The sequence below is a fragment of the Sorex fumeus genome, unplaced genomic scaffold (assembly GCF_029834395.1).
Source record: "Sorex fumeus unplaced genomic scaffold, SorFum_2.1 ptg000098l, whole genome shotgun sequence".
Taxonomy (NCBI): Eukaryota; Metazoa; Chordata; class Mammalia; order Eulipotyphla; family Soricidae; genus Sorex; species Sorex fumeus.
In genome coordinates, this window is record NW_026606155.1 from 9025852 (window position 1) to 9044087 (window position 18236).

An 18236-nucleotide genomic window follows, 5' to 3' on the forward strand; every position below is an offset into this window, starting at 1 on the left:
TAAGTGAATTGAATTGAAAACACGAGTTGTTGTCAAGAATTGGTTAATATGTCAAAATCCAACACATCTCTTTTCAGAAGTGAACTAATATTTTGAGTATTGAGAACAGAAAAAAAATACAGCAGGAGAAATGTTTTTCCTTTTTTTACATGGAGTGTTATAGTTTGAAAACATTAGATCTGAATCTGGAGAGAGATTACAGGAGTTAAGCCACTCACCTTGCACAAATTGTATCAGGGTCCATCTTTATCAAGACACACGCTTCACCAAGCACCACCAGTAGTTGCCTCTGAGTGCAGAGTCAAGAGTTAGCTCTGAGCACTGTCAGGTGTAAACACCTCAAAAAATAAATAAATAAAACAAAACAGCAAGTCCACCAGTGTTCTCTTTATCTCTCCATCTCTCCCCCCTCATTCTCTTCCTTACTTCCCTTCTTTTTCTCCTCTTTTCTTCTTTCCTCATCCCTCCAGTCCCCTCCCTCCTTTCCCTTTCCTCCCTTTTTTCTTCCTGATTCCTCCCTTCCTTTCTAACTGACTGCACTTGGAAGCGACTCATGACCCTGCACAGAGGAATCAGTCCTGGTAGAACTTGGTGGGGACCTTATGGGATGCCAGGAATCATACCACAATCGACCTCCTGCAAGACAAGCATCCTAGCCACTGTTCTATCTCTCCAGTGCTCTTTTATTTAGTTTAAATTCTTACTCTGCTCCACTAGGATTGTTGACTATGACATTTGATAAACTCATTAGAAGTTCCGAAAGAGACAGCAGAAGATTCTACTCTAAAAGAACGCTTATGCAAGGCAACAAATATTTTAAGTCTCTAAAAGATATAAAATATTGCCAGGAGAGGTGGTAAAAGAATCAAGGTGTATTCCTTGCATGCTACTTCCTCAGTTGAATGTGGCAAACGCCAACACTGAGCACTGCCAGATGTGGCCAGATCCATCCCCAAATAAAGCATACTGTAGAATAAACAGATGTTAAAAGATAAACCCAGGTGCATTAAAATTATGGAGAAGTTATTTAAGCAGGCATTAATTTAAATAGGTAGGATCAACTAGAAGTGACAGTAAATATTCCACCCACAAACAGGAATTAGGGCAAAGGTTTTTTACTTGTTTTATTATAGGATAGATAAGATGGTTGTGATAATGTCAAAGTTTGTAGTATTATACAAAATTACTGCATGCAACCCCTGTCAAAGTGCTTTTGATCTCCTTTTGGTATTTTTATGTTCTCTTTCTTTGATATTTATCCCCTGCCCCCATGCCCAGTTTGTTGATAAGTGTTTGTAATCCAAGGGTTTGTCATTGCTTCATAGGTCACCTCTGAAGGGGCTCAGTGGACCATTATGTTGTGCAGAGGATTTTACCTTGTCAGCTACATGCAAGGTAAACACCCTACCTGGTGGATTTATCTCTGTGATCCCTGACCGTTTTGCTTAACTTACAGTTCCACTCATATTGCAACAAAATAAATTAAAAAATTGATCTTTTAAAATGTTCACAGGTTTTTTTATGTATATGATCATATATCTGAAAATTGTGAAAAAGTTATTTTATGATTTTGATTCTTTAGATTTGTTTTTCTGGGGAAAAATCTTTGACTATAATCCAAGGAAATAGAGTAAAAATATTTTATTAACTATAGTATATATAGCTGTGCTTGCAAGTCAAACATAATTGGTTGATTTCCCTGTTTTCTATAAATTTTAGTAGGTGGTATTGAATTGCCTGTACTAAAATTATTTTCTAATATATTTTGTAGTTTATAATTTTACCCAGTGAGAATTTAAGAGTGTATTGCTAAATTTTCTTATAACTTAAAATTTTTTCAAATATTTTTGTTACTGATTGTTAATTATCATTTTAGTTTTTAATTTAATCTTATTTTTATTTATCTCTCTGATAGAATATGGTCTTTATGATTTAACATTTTAAAAGTTTGTTTTGTGGCCAAAATGTGTTTTATCTTGAAAATCGACATGCATGCTTTAAAAGAACATGCACTAAAGTGTATGGAGTGTTATATAGGTATTAGACAATGAAAATTAACTAAGATCATTGTCCAAATCCATTTTTTTGTTGATGTCCCATGAACTTATTTTGGATAGAAATTGTTCCGAAAAAGAAAATCATTATATTGAGTTGCACATTTTCCTATTATTATTTACTAGCCTTTTGACAAAGGAGAAGGTAGAATATTTCCTAAGAATAAAGTTTTGTTTTGTTTTTGTTTTTGCTGTACATATTGTAGATCTCTTTTAAGGTAAATATGTTTCTAAAATTTTTGTAATATTCTGGGTGGAGTCTTCCTTTTATCATTATCATTGTTTTTATACCTTTCTATAATCTTCAGCATGTTTTCTTTTTATTCTTTCAATATGTCAACATTACTCCACAAAGTTGATAAATAGAAAAAAAAGTCTCATGGAGAAGTAAAGCATGCATGTTTCGAGAAGCACTGTGAGCAGCAGAGGCTAAAGTTCAAGTTTCAGAGACAGAAAAGGGATGCCTGGATTTCTACTGAATAGAGTTAAAATAGAGTTAATGGACTACTGCACATGTGTAGTGGTTTCTCATGTAAATTATGTTATAGATGGGGGGATGGTTACTCATTAACATGAGTAGCTGAGGACTATGAACACTCATAACCAGATAGAATAGGAACTGGGGGAGAAACGTGATTACGATTGGTTTGCATTAAAATGTACAGTCACTGGACAGTGTGGCTTATTCTGAGTCTCCACTGACCAGTTCTATCCCACCAGGTCTCTAGGGCCTTAATACAAATAAAGGTATTTGTGAGGTTCCACTTTAGTCAAATCAAGGCCAGAGGATATAATAAGATAACCGTTTCAGGAAGAAGATCACCTCATCATCCAAATCACAGCCTCTAGTCAGTGTTTGCTTCCTTAACCTTAAATGCTTGTCTCTAATTTGATGAGAAGGAAAAGGGAGGCACTGAACCATAGAGAGTTTTGATTATTTGATCGCAAACATATGTGTCAAGCACTTTGAAGTCTTTGTCTGCCAAGTTCATCATTTCACTCCCTTCAACACAGTTTCTATTTATTTTCATATGTGTGGGTCACTCTTTCATGTTTCATAAATTTTTGTTGGAAATCAATCCTTTAATTAGTATTTCATGTATCTTGGGGGACTGGTTTCCCTTCCCCACCAGAGGATGCTATTTGTTTCCTTCGTTTTAAGCGACTTGACTTACTGAATGTGAAAAATCTCTGTGCATGAATCTTTTCTTAAAAATAAAAGTGTAGCTGGTGGTGGGAATTTAAAAATAAAATGCAATTAGAATAAAAGTACTATTGGTGGTGGAAAATGAACACTGGTGAAATGACGGATGTAAGAACATTATATTGATGAAACCCAATAATGGGTTTAAAGCCTTGAAACTATCTATATCACTGTGATTCAATTAAATATATATGTACATATGTATGTGTGTGTTAAATACAGAATCACATGAATAGTATAGTACTATAGGGGTGTCCCTTGTCTTGCAGGTAACCAACTGAAGTTAGATAACCAGCATTCCATTAGGTTCCCAAACAACACTAGAAGTAATCTAGGGGAGTAGGGCTAGGAGTAAGCCTTGAGCAGCACAGCTGGTTAAGGACAGGTCTTCCCCCCACAAAAAACACAATCTTTAATGTTCCTTCTTAGATTTTTCTCCCTCATTTTCACCTTTTCCAGTAATCCCTAGTGTTTGTCTGTGTGCTAACGTATTCGATTTCATGATCTTAGTGATTAAAGTTTGTGCATAAATCCTCAGATTGCAGTCTTCCCAAGCACTTATAATGATCCTATGGTACTTCCTGGATCACTCTTTATTTATCCTTATCTCTGTTGTTGTTCATCGTCTACAAGCTGTTCTCTAGAGACATCCTGAATAGAATTGGCAGAACACTAGATGAAGGACAACCATGCAAACAAGCCGGGTTCCAAAAAGGATTCAGCAAGATTGACCATATCCACATGGTAACCAAGCTCATTCAGGTTACTCAGGAGTTCAAGATGCCATTCTATCTAACGTTGATTGACTTAAAGAAGGCCTTTGATTCTGTTGAGACTGTAGTGGACATCGAAGCCCTACCCAAACAGCATTCAAACTCAATACATCAAGACCCTCCGTAAGCTGTATTATGGACTCTTTACCAGGATCTAACTATTTTACAAGGAGGTCATCATTGATGTCAAGAGAAGGGTTAGGCAGCGTAATACCATTCCACCAAAACTCTTCAATGCCACCCTTGAAAACATCATGTGATGACTAGAATGGGAAGGAATGGGAGTAAAGATAGATGGCCGGCAACTACCCCACCTCTGCTTCGCTGCTATCATTGTAATAACATCAAACATTAGCCAAGTGGCACAAATGCTGGCCGACTTTGACCAGGAGTGTAGAAAGTTGGACTGCAGCTGAATCTCATGAAGACAATGTTCATGAGAAACAGAGTAGTTCCTGACATTCCATTCACTCTCAACAGAACAAACATCACTGAATGCAGCAGTTATGTGTACCTAGGTCCAGAACTCAACAAGATGTACCTAGGTTGAAAACTCAACCTGGCACCTGAGTTGCACAGGAGGAAGAGAGTAGCATGGAATGCCTTCAAGAGCATCGAAGAAATAGGTAAGAAGATGAAGACCCTCTGGCTCTGGGCACATCTCTTTGATTCCACTGTTCTCCCTGCACTAACATATGCTTCAGATGTCTGGGCCCTATGAAAACAGGATGAGAACACTATTTGGGTCTCTCAAAGAGGAATCAAAAAAATCTATGCTTGGAGTATCATGCTGCACTTAAGTGAGAGAGGGAATCCAGAGTTCCGACCTCTGTCGACGATCAATAATCACGTATGCTGTCTTGTTTGCTAAGACGTCGAAAATCAGATGGACTGGACACATAATGCGATTTGGAGACAATTGCTTGACTAGAGCCATTATTGACTGGATTCCACAAGACGTCAAAAGTTCACGTGGCCACCCACCTACGAGATTGTCAGATTTCTTTATCAAGACCCTGAATGAATGGTTTGAGTTTCTTTGTGTTCCTGTAGTGAGCAGACACCACTGGGCTACCCTAGCACGTGCCAGGGATGAATGGAGACATTTCTAGTGCCCGCTCTAGCAAATCAATAAGTAATGGGATGTCAAGTGATTAAGTGATCTCTATTATTTTTCTAAATATTCTGACATTGAAGGGGGGCATAATGGGCCATCCTTCACGCCCAACTGAGGTCACCAGCTGCCCCCCATGAGCGGCTCTCCGGCATGGCCACGACCCCGGAAGCACAAGGACTTAGCACAGAAAGCCACCCGCTTGGAGCAGAAAAGCAAATGGACTATGTGTTAAACCGCGCCAGCATGCCTGCCCGGAGGGGAAAGGGTGTTGCTCCATTCGCCCAATCCTCTCTGGAAAGAAAGATGGTGGCCACACGGGAGCCTTGTGGACAGCAGGTTTGAGCCGGGGGTGGGAGCGGCAGGGACCTCATGGGAAGGGGGGCGTAATGGGCCGTCCTTCACGCCCGACCGAGGTCACCAGCTGTCCCCCACGAGTGGCTCTCCGGCACGGCCACGACTCCAGAGCACAGAAATCAGTCTCTTAACTATCTAACTTTAAATAGAAATACTTCCAGGGTTAATAAGTAAAATAGCAGAAATCCAAAACATCATTTTATTCTTAAACCCAGCTGTAGAAAGCACATCATTTCACAACGCTGTTTTAGCATGTCTGATTGGGGTGGGGGGTCGTAAACTCTAAACAATAATTGTGCATCTTCTATTGAAACAATGTATCTAGTCAAAGTAGATAGAGTATTAACTAGAACTCATCTGCCTCACAGGAATTGGGAGGGGTGGGAGGTGGGGTTCTATTGGGGTTTGCGGTTAAAAATAAGTATTGGTAAAGGGAAATGTGTTTGATATTTGCATGACTGAGACCTAAACCCGAAAGTTCTGTAACTTTTCCCACAGTGATTCAATAAAGAAATATAAATTATAAATAAATAAATATTTTGCCATTGTTCTAATATTAAGCGATTACCAAAATTCGATCTTCAGTTGTTTTAGGAGTAGGGTTGATTTACAACACAGTATATTTGATGTGTAATTTACAACCCAGCATAGTTTGATGGGGTGGAGGGATAGCACAGGGGAAAGGAAAGTTTGCCTTGCACAAAGTTGACCTGGGTTCGATTCCTCCATCCCTCTCGGAGAGCCTGGCAAACTACCGAGAGTGTCCTGCCCGCACGGCAGAGCCTGGCAAGCTACCTGTGGTGTATTTGTTATGCCGTACACAGTAACAGCAAGTCTCACAATAAAGATGTTACTGGTGCCCGCTTGAGCAAACTGATGAACAACAGGACATTGCTACAGTGCTATAGTTTGACACCTCAATAAACACAGGCACATACACATATCTCCCATATACAATAAATAATATATAACATCATACATATATATATATTCTATCCCACAATGTCCTGTACCATAGATCTAGCTACCAATCCTAATGATTGTATCCAAGGTCTCTACAATTATCAGCAAATCCTTGAGTAATGGAATGCATTATTTGCTCTCAATCCAGTATTCTCAAGCAGAGTTCTCAAACTTTATATTCTTTTGACCATAGACGGCATCTTTGACTTACTGTATGTGGTTGGAGCTAACAGTCTTTCCTTCTGAAAGGCATGGGATGTAGTTGATCAGAAGTAACCTTATTATTTTACTGCTACTTTTAAAATATTATTTCACCTTGTTCACAGAGATATAAGAGTAATAAAAATCAAATGATTTTAAAAGTGTTTATTCCAGAAGAGGAAATATAATTCTTAATCTATGAACAAGGGCAGGAGTCCCCATGTGTATCACTGGACTCAGAATACAGTGGAGTTTCCAATGATTAGGTAAGAAAAGCACCTGAGATTGTGTTATTGATGGTGAGACACTTTGAGTTGTTTATTAAGTTTACTGTCCTTCTCTGATGGATGAAAGTGCTTAGCCAGAAGACTGCAGTATGGACATCCAATGCCATGATCAGAAGATAGTATGACTTCTTTATCGGCAATTAAGAACCAAATTAGGTTATTTCATCTTCTACCTAGAAATCTCAATAAGTTCATGTGCAGTTAGATGGTAACTACAGAAACCCTGGGGAATGAAGATAATCCTAGCACCTAAGATTGCTCATAGGTCGCGCAAACAGCGTGGCCAAGACAAAGTCACCCAACGTGGTCAATAGACTCATAGTCCTATGACAAAATTTATTAGGAAATGTAATGGTTAAGTAAAGGCTGAGGGGGGAATACCTAGTGAACTAAAGAGCAGGTGGCCCAGGGGATGTTATAACTAGGAAGAAACGGCTGGAGGACTGTCCTTGATGCTCTAAATCAGAGGCAAGGTTGATGTATGTTTGACACCCACAGATGTCTGTTTCCTACCTCTTCAGTCATCAGCCGCCGTCAAATCAAGATCAATTAATCTATGTTATTCTTAGAAATGTCAGGTTTCTCTAGCAACGGCCCTGTTCCCAGATAATCGGAACCCGGGTACTCCCTACGGACCTAGCGACCTCTAGTGGTGACGGGTTGTGCCAGAGAGTACTTCTACAGCAATGGGAGACAAAATAGTTTGATGTAATTAAAAAAGAAAGAAAGAAATGAAATCTGCAGGGTGAAAGAATTTCACCCAGTGAGGAGTGAACAGGGAATTCCTTAATGAGCATCTCATAAGGCATAGATGCTGGGGACCAAGCGTCTGCCCAAGTCATATGAAAACCAAATTTTAGAGCTGGTAACACAAGGAGCCATTTCCATTTTGATTGTACCTTGCCTTAGCTTTGTAACATGAAGCTTGTTCAGAAGCATATCAGAATAGACTATTTCACTGTCCTTAGAAGGTTTTCTTCAATGAATATTTCTCCATTTGGACAATTTGGACTTTTAGTGATGATCTTTAAAAATCTTTGCCATTTACATTCCTACCTCCTATATGTTCATTTCTATTTTATCAGCACCAATAAGGTGACTTATAGTCTAGCCCTTTCAGTTTTCTCCATCGCTTTACCAATTGCATTGCTTCACACGTACCTACAGTACCATCTCACTGAATCACCCAGCAACATTCTCTTTTATTAGTCTACATTGGAAAGCTGAACATTTATTACATACATATTACCTAATCTATTATGAGAGTCCATAACTTATGTACAGGGAGAGTGAGCCTCCTTATCTTGGTCTTATCTATCGTATGCTTCAAACAATCCAACCATAGTTAAGTGGTCTGCATAACCTCCACTATCTTCTTGATTGCCTTTTGATTTAGGAATGGTAGTAAAAATCATTGTGTTAAGGATTTCAGCCACATAGGCTCTTCATGTAAGACTACCATTCCTCCCCAGCTGTATAATCTTAAAATGTGACAACGACGATTCATACTCTTCACGTTGCTCTACCCATGGCTTCCCTCCAAAGTTTAAGCTGCCACTGAGCTCTGAATCATTCACTTAAAATAAACCTTTCACATATTTTTATCTCTTCTATCTATCATCTATTTATAAGGTTAATGATGTATTTTTATCCTTCAGAATATCATTGCACAGTCTCTGTAGAAATTCCCAGTCACATATCTGACTATAATATCTTCAGCAAATTTTCAGTACATGTTATATCAGTGTATGAAAATTAGTATGCTATATTCCCCATAACTTTTATATTGTAATTTAAAACTTTCTATGTCTTTCCTTAAGTCTTCTATCATTAAATACGTATGGCTGTATGTACACAAATACACACTTAGGATCACTATGATATACATCAAGTTCATTGTTTAAATTTAACAGAATATAAAGTAGGGAACTGTGGGAAAATAGAAAATTGTGCTTTTATTTCTTAGACATAGTTTGGCTTTGAATCTTAGGAAGATATGAAAAATTATTATACCTTCGTTAAGAGATTAGAATTCCTTTTGTCACTAGTAAAGCATTTTTAAATTAGCTTAACATTTTTTGAAGATTATACCAATATCTGTCTAGTTTTCTGGCTTTGAAAAGTTATTTGATGTCAAAGAATCTATATTTCCAGACCTATAAAATAATATGTTCAAAAAGCTGGACATAAATGACTCTCAAAGGCCCATTCTATGTAAAAATTCTCTCCTTTTTTTTTCATACTAGATAGGCACCAATTTTGGTTGACCATAATTGATTTTCTGATGTCAGAACCTGGGTTGGTCAGAATTGTGATAGTGGTCAATGCTAAGTCCTATCTTTGTGGTTGAATGTGCCTGAGAGCAAGCTATATTTGCATACTTTCAATATGATGACTTTCTTCTAAGTGGCAAACCATCATTTAGAGCAGACAGGACTCCACCGTCAGCATTCCTCTCTTAATATGTAAGAGTGTACCCTATTTCAAATAGTCCATAAAAATAAAGATATTTTTTAAAAAATAAAGATATTTCAGATCAATCATATTCCATGGCATTAAAAAAATCAACAGAATTTAAAGATCATAATGCTTCACAATTCACTTACCATGCCCCACCTCCTTCATGCATCATACCCAATCTTTTTAATGTGTCTGAAACCATCATTCTCCAGCTTGAGATTACAAATGGACAAGGTGATGGAGGAAACTAAAGAAACACTGAAACTCATAATGAAGCCTCATCTATCAAGTCAATGTAACCCCTTTCCAAACAATGTTTGAAATTATTTCAATATTCCTTTGCATATTTTCGACCAGTTCCTGACTTATAGTAATTTACATGCTGACAAGTTATATGAATTTTCATAGAGTAATTTACAAACTCACTAAGAAAGAACTAAACACTAGATGGACCTTTCATGCTTTGCAAGGAACTTACAAAATTCTTTTCCTGACAACATACATGACTAAGGAACCACATCAAGCCAAGCATACCTACCGTATTAGACTCCCTATCAGATTACGCTGAAAATGTGCTCTTTCTAACACTCAATAAACAGTCTCATATGTGTACCATAAGCCTTTGTTATATGTGCCAGCCTGAGAAAGAGCAGAGGGTCCGTATGGCAGGTCTTTCATCCCAGGTAATTTGCTCATAGTTCAGTTAAAGGATGAACAATGGTGTTTGAGTAAGAAAATTAATGAATTCAACAATGTTGTTTGCCCAGGAGACTCATAGTGCTCGATGCCAGTTTGAGCTACAAGGTGAGAGACCAGAAATTACAACTGGCAGACTCTTTTGAGCAGGTAATGAGTGAGCTGTGTATGGTTCATTACTCACTATGCTTGGAAATGTTATAACATGTAAGCTGCTTTATTAGCTGTTGATCCTCTAGAATTTAAAGGTAAATTTTAAAACAGAAATTCCATTTAATTTTTTCTTTACTAATTGAGAAATAGTAAGAATTATCATCATTTAGTTTTGGAGTAAGATTTCTGATAAAGGCAAAAAAAAAAAGGCTTTGCTATGGAGAATAAATTACCTGGAAGTTGAGATTTTCTTGGCCAATGTGGCATGCTTTCTAGGATCCAGTAATACCCAGAGGTCCCTAAAACCAAGCCATAATATATTAAAAAGAGAAATCAGATACTTGAAAGGTCTTATATTGAAAGAGCAATTCGTAGATATAGTTTATTTTGAGGAAAATTAGAAATCGTCAAGGACACAGTTGATCTCCTTTCAGCACATATTTTTAAATGTCAATTTCTGCCAGACACTACAATAGCTAGACCCTAAGCATGATTTTAATATTAATAGGTAAGTAGAATGTTTTTGATGCCTGCTCTGATCAAATCATTTTTCCTAGCACATTGTGAGTCTGATCTCTTTTAATACTATTACCAATTTCATGAGATAAATGTAAAAATATTTTCTCTTTCAATAGATAAAAATGCATAAAACAACAGTTAATATTTTTAAAGAAACAGTAAATATATGACAATACACATATTTTAAGTATCAAAATATATTTTAGTAGGTGGAAAGTAATGTAATACATAGTCTACTGTGTATTATTTTCTACATATTACCTATATCCTCTATAATATTTAATATCTAAATAATAAGTTCATGTGATGCATGTGATAATATATAATAACTTAATATTGCCTATTAATGGAAACCTATGGTGATATATGTAATGATCTTTAATGATTTGATATTGCATAACATACCTGTGACACAAACAAATGGAAAGTAGAGTCAGTTTATAGAAGCAAAATAGTGACTTAGAAATATAAAACTGAGAAGGACATTGACAACAATAAGATGAAGCATGCATTATTGATATTCAGGTACTATCCAGGAAAATGCAGCTGGTGAAAAAATAAATAAGCATTTGGTTGGTAATGAAAGAATAAATGCCTGAAGGTAATGCAATAAACCTATTGCATGTTATAGGATTTTATTTTCTCCTAGAATCACATAATACCCCTGAAAATTTTCTCATCTATCAACAACCCAATAAAAGATGCTTGATTATATTTTTATTTCCCACTTTAAAATGAAGAAATTTAGAATGTTAAGTATCTTAGAGGCAGACAGTCTTCAATATCTCCAGTCATCAAGAACATAAATTAATTGATATATTCAATAGTTTTCTTAGTACACTTATGAGAAATTCTAAAGACTTTTTTCTTGTTTATTTCAAGTTAATTTATTTACAAAAGAAAGTGATCAGTATCTTCAAACATTGATATAATCTAAAGTTTCAGAATGAGGCACAGTGATCAAGATTGTGAAAATGTACGTTCCTATCAATTGTTTGAATCTAGTGTAGCCTATCCAAAGGAAAGAAATTTGATGTCTATAAGAAGAGGACTGCCCCAGTTGTAATAGTGGAAATCAACATTTGGCAATTGATTTGGCACTCAATTGTAGGCCACTGAGCCAAGAAACTATCCATGAGACCTACCTGAGGATCTATTTTAGCAGTATTGGATATTTTCAGTAATAAAGTATTAATTTCAATAATTCTTCTGGCATAAGTAGTCCTTCATCCTTCATGAGATATAGCTTCTGTTGTTAAGAGAATGAAGAAACATAATTCCATTTCTTTACGAATTGGTGTTTTTGGTTTTTTTTTTTTTTTTTTTTGCTTTTTTGGGTCACACCCGGCGATGCACAGGGGTTACTCCTGGCTCTGCACTCAGGAGTTACTCCTGGCGGTGCTCAGGGGACCATATGGGATGCTGGGAATCGAACATGGTTCCGCCACGTGCAAGGTAAACGCCCTACCTGCTGTGCTATCTCTCCAGCCCCTCTTTATGGATTGTTAAATGGATTTATGCAGAAACAAAATTAAAATGGAAATTGATGTTGTCTATGGCAAAGCAATACTAGCTACTTTGTGCTCCGTACTAACCTTTATGCCTAGCTATATAGTGTAATAGATAATGCATACAACAAAAATTCACATATTGAACATACTACACATATTCACATACATTATACTTTTTTTGGACTGCAGCAGTTAAGTTCTGTGAAAATATAATCCGACATTTGAGTTTCATTTTCAACTACTTTGGGTTAGAGTGTAATAAAAAAAAATACTGCAATGTCTGAAGAGACACAATTCTGCTTATAGAGTTTCTTTGGGTTGATAATTTTGAAGCATCAGTCATAAAACACTATTAAGGATGAGGGGATAAATTATTAACTTTAATCACATATCTAGTTGACTAAGATTTTCTTCATATATGATGGATACTTGATATGGTTCTCAATGCCAAAAAAATTTTTATGACTCAGTTCTTATGCCATTAAATGCCTCAGTTAGATGGTTCTCTTCATGTAGGAAGATATCATGGAATTTTACCAATTTCTTTCTCCAAAAATACAATCCTTTTTCAATCAATTACTTTGCTTTTAATTTTCAATTTTTAAATAATTATTGTAGATATGGGTAAGTAAACTGAGAAATTGCTAATTGGGGGAAAGTTTTAATTACATAAAAATTAAAACTGTTTCAAATACAGTTTTATAACACTTAAAAGATCAGATATTGCAATTTGATTAAATGTAATAAAATATGCTGTGGGATGCATTTAATCTCATAGATTTATTTAGTTACTATGTTACCCATATAAAATGAATGATATTTGACTCTTTTTTAAACCCGCAAGAATGGCTAATTGGGACAGTCTGCCACACACACACATACACACACACACACACACACGTGTGCACATGTGCACATGCACACGTGGACACACACAAACACTCATACTCACTTTATTTTCTCACAACGTATCTTTTCATCAGCAGTGGCTCAGCCAGATGGATTCATTCAACTCAAATTAGTGGTAAAGAAAGACTGGCTCTTAAAATTATATTAATTTTATGCTGACAGATCTTTTTTTAAGAAAAACATTTTCCACTGAGCCTGTATGAGGACAAACTCTCCCTATCCATAATCTGTTCTTACTGGTTATGTGTTTTGGAATTTTCTGTTTCATTTTCTGTGTCACAACTAAATGATTCAGAAATACCACTAATGGTGGAGTAAATTTATCCCCAAATTTCCATAATAATGCCTATTAGTTTGGAGATTTTAAACAGAATTTAGAATTGTCTCTTAGCAGTATTAAGTAATATTACAATCTTTCAAAGTAGTTTCTGAGAACTTTTAATCATACTTTCAAGTTAAATTTGATGGTTGTGAAAAGTGGCAAAACATGTCTCAGATAGCAGAGGAGATTTTGCTTTTTAACTTGAATATGGTAATTTTGGGGGGAAAAGTTTTTCTGTGAAGACATTCCCAAAGGAAAATTTACCCAGTATCTCTAGGTGTAGTCATAATGTTGATGTTTAAGAAATTCAGATAATAAAACAAGAGATAATTCCAAAAGCAGATGTACATGGAAAGCAGTAATAAAGAGTATGGTCCTTGACAAGCATATATGTAAATAATGCAACCAAGAATGTGACCCTTGTTAACCCCAATCACAAGTCATTATAACAACAAAAAATAGAATGATGCCTGTAATATGACTACCATTCTGAGGGGTTGTTGGTGGGGTTGTATGGATCCCAGAGATGATCAGGTTTCTTCCTGGCTCTGTTCTCAAAGATCTCTCTGAAAGTGCTCAGGGGAACATGTGTACATATGTGGTGCTGGGGATTGACTTAGGATCCACAAGCACTCAAGTATTCTATCCCTTACACTGTCTCACCAGCTTGCTATAATTCATTATTGTTGCCCAGAGATAACATTTATCTTAAAATTTCTGTTGGGATCTGAATGCTCATATCCCCCAAATCCATAATTTCTTATGTGACAGTTCCTAGAAGGAGAGTCATGGTGTGGTAATCAGTAATGGAATCGTCTTTGTAAATTAAATTAGTGCAGTTATTAGAAGAGACAGAAGAGGGGAGTCACTCCTCTCCATGTGAGGACACAGCAAGGACAGGTCAGTCTGTAATTCTAGAAAATGCCTCTTCTACAGTAGACATTCCTGATAGTATTTATTTCTTTTATGGTCACACCCTACAGTGCTCAGGGCTTACTCCTTGTTCTATACTCAGGTATCACTCCTAGAGGGGGCTGGGGAACCATCAATGGTGCAAGTGCCCCATCCATTGTTCTATCATTCCGGCCCCTCTCCTGCTACTCTTGACGACATGCTTCTCAAATTAAAGAATTGTGAGATATAAATGCTTATTGTTAAATCCATGTAGCCAAAAGCCTTCTGTCAAAGTTTAAATAATATCCCTTCAAGTTTATCTACCCTCAGCTGTCTAAAACACCCAGGAACGCAGTGACTTCCCAGGCAGGATTTATGCCATCACATGAATCACAAAAGGGAAAGGCAGAAAATAAATGATTGTTTCTTTTCTTCGGGATTCACTGTACCATTTTTATTACATTAATTCGGGGGGGGACAATCGGAGGCAATATAACATGGAGATTTCATTGCACTAAAAGAATGTATAGAAGCAAAAGAGACACTCACTTTCTTAGATATAAAATATCAAAGTTTGTTAATTCTTTTTAAAACCCTTTGCCAAGACTTGAACAAATTCAAATTAAGTTTTGCTTGTGTATTGTGATCAGGACTGTGAATGCAGTTGCTGAGACCACTTTCCTTTCTACTCTGCAGTTCCTGACATGACATACTCTTACAATTCACACTGGCTACAAACCTAACACCTGAGTGGCATGTCAAAATACATGGTATCTCTCTCTCCTTTTGAGTGTTGCAGTTTGCAAAAGAGGCATTGAGTGGCAATCATGTTCGGTCTATAGTCTACTTTCAGCATGTTTCTCCCATCCTGGGAGGATCCTTCCAACACCCTTTATTTGGTGCTCCTTTCTCTGTCTGAGTTCCCTTTTCTCCTAGCATGTGTGGCTGGCCACCAAGCCATGGAGCAAAACTCCTGGTACTAATCTCGACCACTCTTGGGTGTTAGTCTCTTATTTTGTTACTTTATGTTCCCCAGATGAATGCAATCTTTCTATGTCTATTCCTCTCTTTCCGACTCATTTTGCTTAACATGATACTTTCCATGTAGTACCACTTGTATGTAAATTTCTTGAATTCATCTTTTCTAACAGCTACATAGTACTCCATTGTGTAGATGTACCAAAGAGGGTGCAAGGAGAGCTACTAAATTGCCTAGACATGAAGATATAAATGCCTATCCTTATTTAGTCGCAATGATGGGATAATTGTTGGGAAGGATGTGAATGGATGAATCAAGATAATTCAGAAACTGATTGAAAAATAATGCATGATATAACATGGATGAATCTGTTTCCATTCTGTATTCCAGTCTTTTAGATATTCTTATACCTTTAAAATATCTACTTTCCATTTTGTCATGCTTTCGACCAATATCCAGCCTCATTGAAACTGGCTTATTTGTGCCTGCATCCAAGTTAATTGGATCAGAATACGTTATATGAAATTAGTTTATATATATACATATATATGAGGAATACACACACACACACAAACACACACACACACACGCACATATATATATATATCAGGAATAATCTCTGAACTCCTGTGGTATGACCATCCCCCCAAAAAAAACACAAACAAGCCACCAAAAAAAAAGGTAAGAAATATCAGGCTGTAGTTAATTTTTTTTCTGAATGTTTCTTCATTTAAATTTTGGATCAGCGATATATTTCTTACATACAACTTGTTCATTATAGAACCTAGTCCTAGTCTTAGTCTTTTGTGGGGGTTGGGTTCAGATTTCAACTGAATATGTTGAATATGTGTGTGTGTATGTTTGTGTCTGTGTGTATGCGTGTGTGTATGTGTTTCAGGATTTACATCTATTTTATGAAATTTTAATCATAGTTGCAGACAACATATTAATAAACTCATGAAATTAAAAAAGAACACTTCATGTATCTAGAATATTGAGCTATTTAAGGAAACTTTCTTTAGTAATATTATGAGAGACAGTTGCCTCGAAATACTGTTTTTATTTTAAAACCAAATAAATCAATTTATGCTTCTGTGATTTTTCTGCATGGTCTTTTAAAATTCAGGACATGCCCACATGATATTTTAGTAACATTCAGCAAGAGTAAAAATAAAAGGTGATAAAAAAGCCAAAGTCGCAAATTAGTAGTTTTCTTTTTAGAGTCTCATAAGGATTGAACAATGTGAATAAAGACATTATGTACTGTTATCAGAGTTTTAGTAAATACATGTTAGAATTCAGCAAACAAATTTACATCTATTTTTAACTTATTTTTAAATTATTTAATTTAGGCACCTGGAACTATCACATGCATGCAGGTCATTTGCCTTACACAAAGTCAATATCATAAATAATCTCATACAGCCCCCTGAAACCACCAGAGTGCATAGCCAGAAGTAAGCCCTGAGCACCACTGGATATAGAAAAAAATGAATGAATGAATAAATAAATATATAAAAATTTTCATATTCTTAATCAGTGGAAAGTTTGCATACTAACTTTATTTAATATTTTAAAAGCAAATTTTAGAAATTCACATAAAATGTACATTGCCATAGGTATATCAAGTCCTCACTAATATGTGCTTTCACCAAAATATTCTTTCAGATGTCATATAATTTTATTTAGACATTTTTTGTAAACTCATGTAAATTTGTACATTTAGTAAATTTTGTTTAAGTCAAAATATTTATTACCATAGATTTATTATTTCAGCTTTGAGTTAAACTTCATAAAAATAAACCCATTTCCTGATAGTTTTATGTTAAAAGAACATATATGCTGAAAAATAGTAAAACTGAAATAAAATGATGGAAGAACTATACTGCTCAAATATGAGTAAAAAAAAAAAGTAAAACAGGTTTCTAACAACAGTATTCGTAACAGTATTGTCTCTCTGGTCTCTTGAACAAATATTCTTAAAAACCTGTTCAAGAGACCAGAGAGATAATACAAGAAGTAAGGTGCTTGACATGCATGCAGTTAACTCCAGTACCTGATTTCTTGAACACAGGTAGCCATGATCTCTGAGCTTGGCAGGAAATACATGTAGTAATCTCATTTAACCTAAGCTCTGCCTATTATCAACTTTTTAATGTTTTAGTGTAAATCCAATAACACTGCAATGCATAAAAAATGGAAATGATACTCTAGAAAGGGAGACAACAAACTATCACTATGAGAAGATTATGTGTTATTTTTACATTTTGAAAAGTACAAAAATCAACAAATTTTCCCAGATATATGAAAATTTGACTAGATTTTTAGATTTTGGAAAACCCAAAGAAAGTCATATTACTCCTTAACAACAAAAAAATTGAAAAATTTAGAACTTAATTTGTAGTTTTCAGTAGCAACAAAATTCACCAAATTTATAACAAGAAAAATAGAAAATATAAATAAATATATCTGGAGAATAACAATAGCATAGCTGGAGATAGTACAATGGGAAAGGTACTTATTTTAAATTATGGTAAGGTAGATTAGATACCCAGCACTACAAATGGTTTCGTGAATACCACCAGAAGTGATGTGTAGCATAGAGCCAGCGGTAAACACTGATCTTTGCTAAGTTTTGATCCAAAGCAAAAGAAAAACAAATAATTCAAAGTATTACATGTAAATTTGACTGGATATGCTAACCAATGTACCAAATTAGTGGCATGAGCAAATCAACAAACCTATGTCAGATTAAAAAGTTCACTTGATCACTTGATCATTTGACATACTCATCAATTTGCTCGAGCAGGCGCCAGTAATGTATCCATTAGTCCCTGTCA